Raw genomic sequence first — 11,171 nt, 5'->3', positions numbered from 1 at the left:
GTGGGTTTTCCAAATTTCAACTCTCTTCAAAATACGAAATCATCACGGAGATCGAGTCGTGAAGAAGTCCTCGAAGGTCGTCCCGAGGGACCGTTACATGCTTTAACAATTCACCTCCGTAGGTTTTCGTTTATTTTACCTGAAACGATTTGTTAAACCGAGATCAGTAAATATACGATTTCAACGAAAAATATCACGGGTGAAAAAATGTCTGCGCAGCTTCGTATTTCAGTGTTCAGAGACAATATCTATTATATGGTATCTGTCCACACCCGCCATCCTTAAAGCTTCAGACTCTTACTCTTCCAACGATTTATTTTATACTGAAGCTCACATTACCTCCAAAGAAACAGCCCACTAACCACTTAATTACTAGTTATCAGTATTTGCTGCGGAAAATTCGAAATTTGGAATCGGTTTAGCTTTTTGGTTTTGTCTGTCTCTCGAGAAGAGTCAGTCAGCGCCGTTGAACATCCAGGACTATGCAGTCTATATCCGGTTACAGACTTCTAATCAAGTGATTCTGTGACTTGTGTATTTGTGTTAAGCTTCCAGTGGTATGTACCGTAAATCCTTGAATAAACCCCATTCCCCCTCACGTCACTTTAATCTCCCCTGCAAACAGGACGAAGATCAGAACGATGTTCCCTTCTTTCTGTAACCACTTGAACGAAACCATAGATATACACAGCCTTACCTTTCAGGATCCACCGGAGTAACGTCCCTTCCTTTACCCAGATGCCCTGAACGCATGAAAAACAACAACAATTATTAGGGAGGTAACACGTGGGGTAGCCTAATGGTTAAAGCTTCCGCTCGTCACGCCGAAGACCCGGGTTCGATTTCCCACATGGGTACACTGTGTGTGAACCCCATTTCAGGAGCCCCTCGCCGTGATATTGCTGGAATATGCCTAAAAGCGGCGTAAAACCATACTCACTCACTAACTCATTATATATTACTAGGAATTTGTGCAGTTGTCTTAGGCGCTGCATTTCGCTTTGAAGATTATGTTAAATTGATCTTCAGTAACACATGCTTGTCGTAAGAGGCGATTAATGGGATCGGGTGGTCAGACTCGCTGACTTGGTTGACACATGTCGTCGTATCCCAATTGCGTAGATTGATGCTCATGCTGGTCCCGACTTGATTATTTACAGACCGCCGCCATATAGCTGGAATACTGCTGAGTGTTTCGTTAAACTAAACTCACCCACTCACTTTGGGCTTACCTCTCACTTGAGGCTGTGAATACAATTCAAAACGACGTTAAACTCAAGTCACTTTCTCGCTTCTTTCGGTAGGAATTCATTTATGTGGGTGTGTTTAATATCCCCACGTTAATGTTTGAGAGACGTGTTAGCGAGATTAAAAAGAACACAAAATGTGTCTCTCTATTATCAATCTAGTGAGTGAGTGAGTATGGTTTTACGCCGTTTTTAGGAATATTCCAGCAATATCACGGCGGGGACACCAGAAATGGGCTTCACACATTACCCACGTGGGGGAATCGAACCCGGGTCTTCGGCGTGACGAGCGGACGCTTTAACCACTAGGCTATCCTAAAAGCCTCGTTGTCAATCTAACGTTAAACCACGATCGTCTATTAAAGGAATGCGAGTATGGAAGGTTTTACGGTAGGCAGCATCTGGCACTGAGTTGTTAATATACATCTATATGTACATCTACTTGTGATAACAGATTCTTCTTTCTACCAGCTGTTTTCAAATGACTCCATGTACACTTACAGTGACACACTTACAGTGACACACTTACGCTGAACTGATTCGTTGGATGACGCACAGGGGCGTGTCACGCTTAGAAACAACATTAGAAAGACATATAGGTATATAGACCCTACCCTAGTACTATATATAGCACTAGGTAGGGTTTATATACCTATATGTCTTTCTAACGCTGTTTCTGAGCGTGACACGCCCCTGTGGGATGACGAACAGCAGCTCTCCATAAGCTCTGTCCAGAATAACGATCCTCACGTTCCGTCTTAATATCATTTGCTTGGTACAATATAACGAAGAAGACCCTGAAATAAAATTATCCTATCTTAAAATAAATATTTACAAAAATAGTCAAAATGGAACCCATATTTCATGAATTATTATAGAGTTATACTCCTATTTATTTATACTCTTGTGTCTGGGAGGCCGACTAGCGCCCATGCTATGGTATCTCCCGACGTACCCGTACTGTATCTAATAACTGTGGTAGAGAGAAATGTATCGATATTAATCTGATTCTGATCTGCTTGATGTTTATGCTGATTTATGTACGTTGTGACGATGCCGTCTTTGGCGATGACAATAGCTTGACAGTTGTGTCGGCAGCAGTGGCCCCTTAATGACTTGATGTAGTCTGTGTCACAGTTCCTGAACCACATTATTTTCCCTCCCGACCAACTCTTTCTGCCATGCTAAAACCCTAAATATAACAAGTCTAGATTTCCTCAGGTTCTGAATCTCTGGTCTCCCTGGGGCTCCTTTTCAATTTATACTGAACAGCAAAAGTAACGCAAGTCTGTCTTTTTGTCAAGTTTTTTAATAGCAGAAAACCAAAATCATGTCTTGTCATTTATTCTATAGAAAACACTGTCAATTTAACAGTTGAAAGTTGCTGTTGACACTGAATTGCAATAAGTTCAAATTGATCACAGTCCGTCAAATGGAGATACCCCTGAACGTGAAACGTGACAGTATCTTTAGTAGCGCGTATAGTCACCTTGAGCTTGCACACGGGCCGTGCAAAGTGACCTCATTGAGTTCACTAGAGTCTGAAAGACTGCCTGAGGCAACTGGTTCCGCTCAAACACCAATCTGTATTCCACTTGTGCAAGTGTGAGTGGCTGTCTACCTGCCCCAATCCTCCGTCCAATTTCGTCCCAGAATGTTCAAAGGAAGCCATATCCGGATAAGAGACGGCCATGGCAAAATGTTAACGTTGTTCTGAGCCAGATGATCCATCAACACCCTTGCTCTGTGAGGGCTGCTGGCGTTTTTGACGTGTCAAAACTGGCCCCACATATGGTCGTCGGCAGTGGATTCCAGCAGCCCGAAGATGACGCCTAATCGTATCGCTGGACACTGCTCCACTTGACCCAAGACCTAAGGCTGCTGTTTCTGCTTGAGTTCGGTTCTTTAGATGAGTGACCCGGATGAAGTATGAGTTGTCACTTGTTGCCGACCGGTACGGTAACGATCAGCAGCAACCCCGGTTTGCCGATGACGTTGAGCAAGTCGTGAAATGTGGTAAGATGACAGCCCAATTGCCTAGCTACAGCGGTTGCAGAGCTACCTCCGTGCAACTTTCCAATGGCCACATTCCTCTGCTCAGTCGTTAGTCTAGGCATCGTTTGTGTGGCGTGTACACCTCCTAGCGTCAATACTGAACCGTTTTTTTACACAATCCTTTATAAAGAATACCTCAGAGTGAAATGCATGCTTTCCATCCAGAACCGTCGACGCACGTGCTAAAATTATGGTTTTGCTGCACTGTTGGTGTGTTTGTGCGAATGGTTCGTATGGACGTCAAATTGCATGACATCATCTCATCTGGGATCATTACGTCACTTTACCATGAACGTTCCATAAACATAAACGCTTACCTTCATGAAATTTCATTTTTTCGAAACTTGCGTTTCTTTTGCTGTTCAGTATATATGGGTTTGTTTGTTACTATCAAAAGTATATATATTCAGAGACTAAGCGTTAGTTTAGACTTGATGCTGAACCTGTAACCCATGAGAGGCGGTGGGGTAGCCTAGTGGTTAAAGTGTCCGCTTGCCACGCCGAAGACCCGAGTTCGATTCCCCACATGGGTACAATGTGTGAAGCCCATTTCTGGTGTCCCCCGCCGTGATATTGCTAAAAGCGGCGTAAAACCATACTCATTAACTCCCTCAGTTTCCCCTGCTTTTTGAAGAGTATATTCATAGCTATTTGTATACTACGTTCATGCGTTCACTCAACACATTTATCAGTGACATTTCTACTCTCGCTCACTCTGCTTGCCTATCAGGACATCATTTTTTATGAATTTCTGAACAAAATTCTGAACATGGGTCGATCGAGAAAAAATAAAAAATAAAGACAAAATTATCTTAATAATGTTCTTGATTATCATTTATTTTAAATTTTATTACAATTTCTCGCGTTCTTTGGACTTGTGGCAGCGACTGATAACAAGATAAACATTTTATCTGAGGAGGCGGTACGTTTTAGGTTCGAGTTGGCGGTGTTAGAATGAAAAAGAAATTTTTTTTGAGGGGGGTCGGCAATAAAATTAGAAGGGTCGGGCGGGCGTTGAGAAACACAGAAAATAAATACGGTCGGTCCAAATTGGACTATGAGCTGTTCACCCTGCCAGCACAGATAATCTCCATTATCCCAGCAGGGTGCCGGGGAAATGCTGTTTATAGACGACGTACATTTCCGGTGTTTATTCTCCATATTTGTTTAATTTCTAAACGTTATTGTATTTTTTAAACTTTACACTTTTTTTCAATTTATAAAATTCACCATTCAGACATGGTTAATATAGTGATTGAGAGAAGTTTTAGGCCGCTTATAGCACTATTCATGCAGCAGTATCACGGGGGCAGAAAAAAACAGACATCACAATAATGTGGTAAATGTAATTAGGCAAAAAAGTTTTCACCCACCTACATAATACCATCACATCACCATTATCGTTCTCGTCGTCGTCATCATCATCATTACCTGCATATGTATGTATTTTCATTTTCTGCGTGGTTAACAATTATCGCGACGCCTAAGTATTTGAAATTGCTCAGCACAGATATTTAGGAATGGAGGGGCGGGGAGATTTGTTTATGCAAAAGATGAAGCAGCTGAGAAATGGACAATAATTCACCACTGGAAGGCATTGTAATAGATAAATATTATTTCTGTGCCCTTTCCTTGCAGATAAGTACCAGTGTCGGAGAATTCAGTCCGTTATATTTATTTATGTCAGCAAAATAAATACTTTAAATTAGCACAGATTTGTAAACAATGAAATTTTGAATTTCTTATTGTTAAACAAAATTAAAAGTATATCTCAAAACAAAAAAACACATATGCGAAGTCACACCCACATGTGTGTATACACAGCATGCACACAGCTATTTAAGAGGATTATCCTGACATAGGGTACGTTATTTATTTTAAAAAACCCGTGCGCCTTCCCCGTCACCAATGCAGTGATCCGACATGAACGTATTGAGAAATACGGCACTTGATATTTGTTATTTCTCAAATACGCCCAGCCAGTTAATGAAGAAGCTATTAAATCTGAAAATCCAATGTCATTTATTTGTGCAAGTGAAATATTATTCTTACAAAAAATAGTGCTATGCCCCGGGTGAGGCTCGAACTCACAACCTCCGCATTCCTCGTCCCGGTGTAACTCGGGGAAGGTACTGTCTATAAGTACGGCGCGCTAACCGATTGTGCCACCGGGGCTGCACGCAAAATTGAAGTAAAATTACCGTTGACTTCGCCGGGAATGTAGGTCATCTTTGCCACGCAGTTTCGTTTTCAGTTATATTGCCACAGTATTTTAAATTGATGAGTTTGTCTGTAAGAAAGCTTATTTTGTAATAGAAATAGTTCGCCGGCGTGTAAATAGCGCACTTGAAAAGACAGTGACGTCACAATTCGACTAATTATTCTACAATCTCGAATGCGGAAATCAATACGGAGCAACTGCGTTGTTAACAGCTGACATAGGGATTTTAGAGTTACCTCCCTTCCACCTACGGTTTGGTTACTGTGGGGCTCACACTCGGCAAATACCGCTACACTGGGCGCCTTCTTATAATTTAAGTACCTAGGAAATACTATGCAAAAGAATAAGAGTTTTAATTTAAATGAAAAGAATCTAGCTGAGAAGGCAACCAAAGCTGTGTATTTTTTACTTAATTTGTCGTGCGATTGTCAGTTACGATTATTCGATTGTTTGGTTGTCCCTGTCCTTTTGTATGGATGTAAATTATGGGGTTTAACAATTATTGGGTAGAACATATCCGTCTAAAATTTCGAAAGGAACTTCTTAAAAAGCACCCCTTTATTCATGGTTTATTGGGACGTGGGGAGATATCCACTGTAAATAGAAATTTAATCACGAATGTTAGCCTTCTCTATCGGGGAAAACTCATTTCAGGAAAGGCTTCTAAATTTTCTCTCCTAAATGGATTGCCTGTATTAAGGATACTTAAGAAATTGAAATGAATTATGTTAGCGCTACACAGGCATATCCTAATATAAATAATCTTAATTAAAGCCCTTGTTGAAAAAAGATTGAAAAACATTCATACACAGACTTGGATATCAAGCATAAAAAATCTTTAATAACTATATATTTTAAAAAATTCTGGATTGAAACACGTGACCTATCCGAATTTATTAAATTATTATAATCATAGGGCGTTACTCAATTTCAGAACCGCAAAGCGTTTTACCTGCCAGTTGAATGAGGACGACGAACGATGGATATATACACCCCCAAATTTCTCTTTCTGTTTATTTGTCCTACATTGGTCCTAGAAAGGTTTTCATATATCAACAACTATTACTGTAGACCTAAATATGCACAAAATGAACCAGCTTTTTACTGCAATAAACTGAGAATATAAAAGAAATTAGCAATAATTTGCAAAATAGTATTGTCTCTTTTAAGCAACGCCCAAAACTTAAAATAAATAATATATGAGTGTATCAGTGTTCATTTTACTGGATAAATATACACACATACTTTATATTGTGTGTGTCTGCGTTGTGTCTGTGTGTGCTTGCGTTGTCTGTATGTGCTAGCGTGTATGTCCGTGTGTGCTTGTGTTGTCTGTATGTGCTAGTGTGTATGTCTGTGTGTGCTTGCGTTGTCTGTATGTGCTAGTGTGTATGTCTGTGTGTGCTTGTGTTGTCTGTATGTGCTAGCGTGTATGTCTGTGTGTGCTTGCGTTGTCTGTATGTGCTGTATGCGTGTATGTCTGTGTGTGTGCTTGCGTTGTCTGTATGTGCTAGCGTATGTCTGTGTCTTGCGTTGTCTGTATGTGCTAGCGTGTATGTCTGTGTGTTTGCGTTGTGTGTATGTGCTAGCCTGTATGTCCGTGTGTGTGCTTGTGTTGTCTGTATGTGCTAGTAGTGTATGTCTGTGTGTGCTTGCGTTGTCTGTATGTGCTAGCGTGTATGTCTGTGTGTGCTTGCGTTGTCTGTATGTGCTAGCGTGTATGTCTGTGTGCTTAACGTTGTCTGTATGTGCTAGCTGCGTTGTCTGTATGTGCTAGCGTGTATGTCTGTGTGTGTGCTTGCGTTGTCTGTATGTGCTAGCGTGTATGTCTGTGTGTGCTTGTGTTGTCTGTATGTGCTAGCGTGTATGTCTGTGTGTGCTTGCGTTGTCTGTATGTGCTAGCGTGTATGTCTGTGTGTGCTTGCGTTGTCTGTATGTGCTAGCGTGTATGTCTGTGTGCTTGCGTTGCGTATGTGCCAGCGTGTATGTGCTGTGCTTGCGTGTATGTCTGTGTATGTGTGCGTTGTGTGTATGTGCTAGCGTGTATGTCCGTGTGTGTTTGTGTGTGTCTGTATGTGCTAGTGTGTATGTCTGTGTGTGCTTGCGTTGTCTGTATGTGCTAGCGTGTATGTCTGTGTGTGCTTGCGTTGTCTGTATGTGCTAGCGTGTATGTCTGTGTGTGCTTGCGTTGTCTGTATGTGCTAGCGTGTATGTGCTGTGTGTGCTTTGCGTTGTCTGTATGTGCTAGCGTGTATGTCGTGTGTTTGCGTTGTGTAGTATGTGCTAGCCTAGCGTGTATGTCTGTGTGTGCTTGCGTTGTGTGTATGTGCTAGCGTGAATGTCTGTGTGTGCTTGCGTTGTCTGTATGTGCTAGCGTGTATGTCTGTGTTATTGCTTGCGTTGTCTGTATGTGCTAGCGTGTATGTCTGTGTGTGCTTGCGTTGTCTGTATGTGCTAGCGTGTATGTCTGTGTGTGCTTGCGTTGTCTGTATGTGCTAGCGTGTATGTCTGTGTGTGCTTGCGTTGTCTGTATGTGCTAGCGTGTATGTCTGTGTGTGCTTGTGTTGTCTGTATGTGCTAGCGTGTATGTCTGTGTGTGCTTGCGTTGTCTGTATGTGCTAGCGTGTATGTCTGTGTGTGCTTGCGTTGTCTGTATGTGCTAGCGTGTATGTCTGTGTGTGCTTGCGTTGTCTGTATGTGCTAGCGTGTATGTCTGTGTGTGTTTGCGTTGTCTGTATGTGCTAGCGTGTATGTCTGTGTGTGCTTGCGTTGTCTGTATGTGCTAGCGTGTATGTCTGTGTGTGCTTGTGTTGTCTGTATGTGCTAGCGTGTATGTCTGTGTGTGTTTGCGTTGTGACTGTGCGTGCAAGCGTGTATGTCTGTGCGTGTCTGTGCGTGTGTGTGTGAGAGAGAAAGAGAGAGAGACTGTTGTACATGTTGGGAAAATGTGAGTTCTGTATTGCTAGTCCACAAATATACCATGCCACAGTTTTATTCAGATATACTTTTCAGACATTCTGGTCACACAATCTGTCTATCAGACCACAGAGGCCGTATGTGTTGTTGGGTGACAGTCATTTTATGGCGCACCCATATTGTGGTTCAAGCCCTGGCCAGACCTATCCTTACCCAATCTCAACTCATGCCACAAGCTAGAAATACATCCCATTATATCCTCACCTTTTTGAAACTTTACATCAAGTATTTATACAATTTAAGATTTGGGGTTTTGTTTTGTTCTTACCTGTAATTAAACTAGCAACAAACCTAGTTGTGTGCCCCAGTTGCGATTCTGTACCCAACGATCAGCTCAATGGATGCGGTGATCTGCCATACATGGTTGATGAAGTGTCATTATACTCAGCAGGTGTGGGATTTTGTATGTATGCTTGTTGAGCAAAGGGTATTTTTTCAATTAAATTATGTGTCTATAAGGTATTTCAAAAACCTTTCGACAATGTAGTTTTCGGCGAACAATTTTTGTTTTTAACCGTGTGAAAATTGTTCAAGCATCTCTGGGACAATATGTTCCTTTCAATAGCATATTATAGTACGGAGTTTGGGTCCAGAAAATCATTTCGTTGGGTCGAAGAAAATAGAATAACATTGAAAATATGAATATTAGTTTATTTACTTTTTTTAATATGGAACTATTAGGGCAATAGGAATAGGGGAAGAAACGATAATGGTATGGCTGGAGCGTCTGTTTGATGCAATGATAAAGAAGCAAAAATAGAGAAAAACATATAATTATTTCTGGTGTGTGGGATAGACAAACAGTTCGGTTTTTTTAATTCTCATTTAAATTTGTTTGAAACAAACCCACTTTCATGTATAGACTGTACTCGTTATGTCACCATAATCTCGCGTTCAACCCAACCTTCTGATTGTCTCCCTTTACAATGCATGCCCGTTCTAGCTGCCTGTAACGCCTTCTTGTTTATATCCAGTTATTCATTTGGCACTATTGTGGAATATGTACTCATGCTGTCTCCATGGTTATCAGATATAAATACACTCACTACAACAAGACACTATTCGTTCATTCAGTCACTCACTCACTCATAATCCCGATAACCCACCCAGTGGAGCACAACAGTGGTGATCCATGTAGCTCTGGCGTGCTCTGTTATAATGAAAGTAAATGAGATAGTTTTCTTACCATTTTACTTATTTCTGGTCGGCGTAAATTGTAATTTTGCACATTTCAACATGTTTGAGTCGGGGGAATGGTAAACAATGTTTAAAAACGCCTGGTGCTGGTTGAATGGTTGAATTGAATGAATGGGAAAAGAACTGATTCGTTTTGAAAAATCCCTCGGGACATTGTGCGATCTCACTCCAGTAATATCTCATTTGGTGATGTGTTTTCAAAAACTAAACACACGACCATGCACATACAAGCAATCACAATTTGAACCCGTTCTTTTTATAGTGAATGAATAATTCACGAGTATTGCTCTACTTTGTTTTTCAGCAATATTCAAGCAATGTCACGGCTCGCGACATCGGAAATTCAGACATTGTACTGATGAGGAGAATAGAACCCAGGAAGTCGTCATATCGAGCAAACGCTTCAACCACTGGGCTACACCACCCTTCTGGATTCTGTGACTGTACATTCATGGATTATATTATCTGTGTTTCTTAAGATGTTGCGGTTTTTCATTGCTTGTGTGGTATGATATACAGCCACACTCAGCAATATCCCAGCTATATGACGGCGGTCTGTATAATCGGGTCTGGACCAGACAATCCAGTGATCAAAAGCACGAGCATCTATCTACCAAATTGTGATACGATGGCATCTGTCAGCCTGGTCAGTGAGTCTGACAACCCGAACCCGTTAGTCGCCCCGTAACGACAAGCATGGGGTGCTGAAGATCAATTCTAACCCGGATGTTCACGGGTGTCGTGTGATATGAAATAACATGAACATAGAAGAAGTTACGTTTTGTCACGTAGAGGCGTGTCTGAATTCTTGGAGGTCGGACAACATCGGTGGAAGCCATGAAAATGAACATGACTCGGATTCAGGACAAATCTATGATCAGTGGGTCTTTAAGGGAAAGGGACGCAACTCTGGTCACCTTGGACCACTAAGCATGACTCACCTCCTCGCCGTAATGGAAGCTACTTTGCCTGTACGATCAGCACGCATAGCAGGTAGTTGGCGGTCGTTGAATGGCGCCATTTTTCTTGGAACAAATCAGCAATAAACCTATTACAATAATCACTTCATGATCAACCATTTCATGAAAAAAGCCGATTATGTTTTATCTAACAGAGACAACTCCCAACACTCCTCTCTACATTAATGTTTTTTTATTATTTTTTCTATTTTTTTAGTTATCTCCGAAATAGCATGCAAACCACTCTCATCGACAGGGCGGGGTCGGGCGATGCTGTTCATTAAGATGAAGAACATGAGAGAGGTTATTTAGTTTACATTTGGTTTGAGACTCGCTGTGTGTTCACGTACCTGTGATCTATAGTGTCTGGGCGGAACACTTCCGTTGCTTGCACAGTATATAATTACCTCTGTCTGCACTGTCTGCAGCTTTTCCTTTGATGCTGAGAGATCTTGAAATAGAATCCATTTCTTTTCTCAATACTAATTAAATGCATTAAGTCAGGTAGAACGTTAA

At 41.4% G+C, this 11,171-nt stretch overlaps 1 long non-coding RNA gene and 1 other non-coding gene across 2 annotated transcripts; one reads left to right on the top strand and one right to left on the bottom strand.

Annotated features, from left to right (window-relative positions):
- The first annotated feature begins 27 nt into the window (after nucleotides 1-27).
- On the top strand, nucleotides 28-10,169 carry LOC124265802. Its single transcript, XR_006895552.1, has 2 exons — nucleotides 28-118; nucleotides 10,001-10,169. It is a non-coding gene; the product is annotated as an uncharacterized LOC124265802 (long non-coding RNA).
- Nucleotides 5,369-5,477, bottom strand: Trnai-uau. Its single transcript has 2 exons — nucleotides 5,440-5,477; nucleotides 5,369-5,404 (listed from the first exon to the last, which is right to left on the bottom strand). It is a non-coding gene; the product is annotated as a tRNA-Ile (tRNA).
- Nucleotides 10,170-11,171: the final 1,002 nt, after the last annotated feature.

Source organism: Haliotis rubra, unplaced genomic scaffold (genome assembly GCF_003918875.1).
Source record: "Haliotis rubra isolate DU_JTF1 unplaced genomic scaffold, ASM391887v1 Scf996, whole genome shotgun sequence".
In the NCBI taxonomy this organism is placed as follows: domain Eukaryota; kingdom Metazoa; phylum Mollusca; class Gastropoda; order Lepetellida; family Haliotidae; genus Haliotis; species Haliotis rubra.
Note: the sequence above shows the minus strand (reverse complement) of the source record. Positions and strands in the feature narration are given on the sequence as shown.